The 4,086-nt window shown below is 37.9% G+C and overlaps 1 long non-coding RNA gene across 2 annotated transcripts; it reads right to left on the reverse strand.

Annotated features, from left to right (window-relative positions):
* Positions 1-769: 769 nt before the first annotated feature.
* LOC122143059 lies at positions 770-4,086 on the reverse strand. 2 transcript variants are annotated; one of them, XR_006158947.1, is made up of 4 exons: positions 4,066-4,086; positions 3,196-3,334; positions 2,104-2,230; positions 770-1,058 (listed from the first exon to the last, which is right to left on the reverse strand). It is a non-coding gene; the product is annotated as an uncharacterized LOC122143059 (long non-coding RNA). The 2 variants fall into 2 exon arrangements; XR_006158946.1 differs by lacking the exon at positions 4,066-4,086 and having other exon boundaries at positions 773-1,058; positions 3,196-3,374.

Raw genomic sequence — 4,086 nt, forward strand, 5'->3', positions numbered from 1 at the left:
ATATTGCAATGCACCATTAAATTACCTTTAAAGCCATTAAAAATACAACCAACATAAACAATACTTTTGCTCAGGTTAACACTTTAAAACCTTTCCTGGTAAAAGTGGCACAACAAAACAATTTTTCCAGAAACAGTCAATGTAGACTATTTTACATCATTAAAGATTTCGGTCTTTTAAAAACACTGAACTAAAAAAAACAAAAAACATATACACCACGCTCGCTCCCGCTCACCAAGGGTTGCAAACTTTAAAACAACTTGCTGCTTTTTCCTGAGTTAGCCGCTAGCTTGATGGTATATGTGCTAAACAGCACACAAATGTGTAGACATAAGACAAAGCAGCTTAACAAAACAATGTGAAAAAAGGGAATAATATAATACATATGTCACTGAGCTTCTGACATGAGAGAAATCTGACAAGTTTAACTGCTGATCGACAATACAGGTTTCTGGGCTCACAGCCTCAAACCCAATCACATAAATGACCCTGAATGTGAATGAATTACCTCTAGCGACCTCTAGTGGTCACTTACCACATATTGTTCCCCTCAAAGGTTGTGTTAAGTGTTAGGTGCTGGTGTGGATAGATAGATAGATAGATAGATAGATAGCTAGATAGATAGATAGATAGATAGATAGATAGATAGATAGATAATAGATAGATAGAGATTAGCTTTGATGTTATTTCTGTCCAGAATTTGATGAAGTTTTGCGTTAATGAATGTTTAAAGTTTGTGGGTCAGGGCTGGGTTAGTGGGTTAAGTCTAGTGGTTTAGTGAGGCTAGGGCTAGCAGTTTATGGTTAGGGTTAGGGGCTAGTCTGGGGTTAATTGCAACTAGGTATATAGATAAAAACGAGTTTCACCCTCATTAATTCCACCCTCATTAGCATATGCGATCTGATTTGCCAAAGCTTACCTGGCCGTATCTTTTGAAGCGGAGGTCCGATGTTCACATAACTGGTATCGTTGGATTCAGGAAGCTGTCGTCTTTCAGGTAGCGTGGATGTATGGAAGAAAGGATGTTGCTTTCAAATCCAATGTGACCGTACAACAGTCTAAAGTGTGACACAAAGGAAGTCAGTCTTCGTTAAAGGCAAAAAATACATCCAAATGAAATAACCTGTGAAATCAATGGTCTTTTTAGCAAGAAGGTATTACAAGCCTGTATAAAAACAGTTTTCCAGACAGTTTGTGTGTGTGTGTGTGTGTGTGCACATGTGTGTGTGAGTGTGCACAGGAGTGTGTGTTTGTGTGTGTGTGTTTGTGAGAGAGAGAGAGTGCATCATTAGAAGTTAGACTTGAAAGATGTCTTTGAATAAAGTCAGCCGCTCAAGAGCTCCCTGGAGTTTAATTTTCTGCTAAAATGTTGGAATCCTTAGCAATTTCGAACACATGGCTATTCACAGTTTTATCCAGGAGAGGGCGACTGAGAAGCCAAGGGTTTTTCCTGGAGAAGATAGATGGGTAGACACAGGTGTGTGTGACTGGTAAGATCAGTTGAGGTGCTGTGTTTGTGTGTGTGTTTGTTGGAAAGCGCTCGGATCAAATGCCGGAGCATAGAATCGCAAGGCAGTGAAGGGGTTCTCCACAAGAGGGGTGGCGTTCTGTGTGGGTAACTTGGGGTTAGACAGGATAAGGGATGACAACCAGGATTAGACAAGACACGATCATACAACTGTATTAGAGAGAACATCTTTTGAGTTTTGTGTGACTGTGTCTGTGCTCGACTGTGTCACTTTTTTATGACGAACATTGTTTGCACCTCTATGTATACAATGAGAATGATTATTGCTTATTAAAATATGTATAATTGTATTCTTAGCAAAGGAGTATGTGATTTTTTTTTTCAGTGCGGACTAGGTGATTGTGTGCAACAAACATGTACGTCTTTGTGTACAGTGTATATGTAAGTTTGATGATGATTTAAATGTGAATGATTTATCATTTTATTTTAATCCAGGGGTATACGACTTAGGTCTGTGTCGCCCAGGTGTGTGTGACTGGTAAGTTTAGTTGAGGTGAGGTGTTGTTTGTGTGTGTGTGTGTGTGTGTGTGTGTTGTGTCACAGGATCATACAAATATATATATTTACAACCTTACCTTTACAAGTGTGTATGATTTTAACATAGGGTAGGTTCATAGGTGATGTGACACCTACATCTTGTGGTCACACAAAGGTACTGCACTTTCAAGAATCCTTTTTCCAAATGTAGTATTTTTGTAGTATCTAAAAAAACAGAATATAAAATAGATGTTCAGGCAAGAGTAGATGTTCTCAAATGTATCTTTATGTAAAGTAATTATGAAATATAGATTAAAAAAAAAACATTATTGAAATTCCAAGGGTATTTCTAACTTAATTAACACATATAACACATAATTGAAATCAACCTTCACAATTGAAATCTATTTTCAGCAATGATCAAACATAAAACTCATCTTGAAAAATCACACATAATTGATAATTAAAGTCATGTCTTCATAATTTAAATGTACAGAACTATTGAACAATAATGTAACATCAAAATCTTAATACCAGTGAATAAACCATAGGGAGTCGGCCATGAGACAGGAACTGCACATATGAAAGGCAGACATGAGTGATGCACCGACAAAGGTTTAGCTGTAGTGTGGTTAGGGGAGTGAAACGTCCAAGGTTCAAATCTAAGGTCTGAACCTGGTTATGCTCGGTCCATCCATCCACTGACCACTAAAGACCAATCCAAGCCAGGCCAAGTTCACAAGCACACATCCCCTCTCATTTCTACATCTGATTATGAGTATGACCTTTTGATCCCTCAGAAAACCGATATATAACCATTCAATGGCCTCAAATAATTTTTAACCACATGAATTATGTTCCAATGATTTTTAATAACATGAGTTATGTTTAAAAGATTTTTTAAACCACATGATTTGTTCTCTTAGTAAATTAATCAAATTGTAGACCCAGGGTACCCGATGGAGGGCTGTATGAATCCGGGGAGGACCGCTAATGGTTCAAAATAAATATGAAATTTAGAAAATTTACATCAGGGCTAGGGGTTAGTGAGGCTATGGTTAGCAGATTTATGGTTAGGGTTAGGTGCTAGTCTGGGGTTAATTGCAACTAGGGTATATAGATAAAAACGAGTTTCACCCTCATTAATTCCACCCTCATTAGCATATGCGATCTGATTGGCCAAAGCTTACCTGGCCGTATCTTTTGAAGCGGAGGTCCGATGTGCACATATCTGGTATCGTTGGATTCAGGAAGCTGTCGTCTTTCAGGCAGCGTGGATGTATGGAAGAAAGGATGTTTCTTTCAAATCCAATGTGACCGTACAACAGTCTAAAGTGTGACAAAAAGGAAGTCAGTCATCGGTAAAGGCAAAAAAAATACATCCAAATGAAATAACCTGTGTGAAATCAATGGTCTTTTTTAGCAAGAAGGTATTAGTTTGTGTGTGTGAGTGCGTGTGTGTGATTGTGCCACATGTGTGTGTGAGTGTGGCACAGGCATGTGTGTGTGTGTGTGTGTGTGAGTGAGAGAGAGAGCGAGAGAGATTGAAAGAGTGAGAGAGTGCATCATTAGAAGTCAAACTTAAACAATTTGAGATAAAACAGCAGGTAGGCTTGAGCAATTTAGACTATTGAACATGTAAAGGAAGAACTTATTGTCGCAGCCCTTGGCTTCCTTAATATGAGGCAGAGAGTCTCTAAGAGCTGCAATCGTTTTTTATTCTTCTGGAACGAGCATAAGCACCGTGAAAACTAAAAGTAAACACACCAAATAGCTGGTTAATATGCCTTTGGCATAACAAAAATGTATAATTAAATCCTTTACACCTTTTACAGTGCATCATCATGCATTTGTATATATGCAATGCACATTAAATTACCTTTTAAAGCCATTTAAAATAACAACACATAAACAATAATTTGCTCAGTTAACACTTTTAACCTTTCCTGGTACAAGTGGCACAACAAAACAATTTCCAAGGAACAGTCAATGTAGACATTTTACATCATTAAAGATTTCGGTCTTTTAAACACTGAACTAAAAAAAATGTAGACACACACCTCGCTCCGCTCACCAAGGGT

The sequence above is a fragment of the Cyprinus carpio genome, unplaced genomic scaffold (genome assembly GCF_018340385.1).
Source record: "Cyprinus carpio isolate SPL01 unplaced genomic scaffold, ASM1834038v1 S000000708, whole genome shotgun sequence".
NCBI classification, from domain to species: domain Eukaryota; kingdom Metazoa; phylum Chordata; class Actinopteri; order Cypriniformes; family Cyprinidae; genus Cyprinus; species Cyprinus carpio.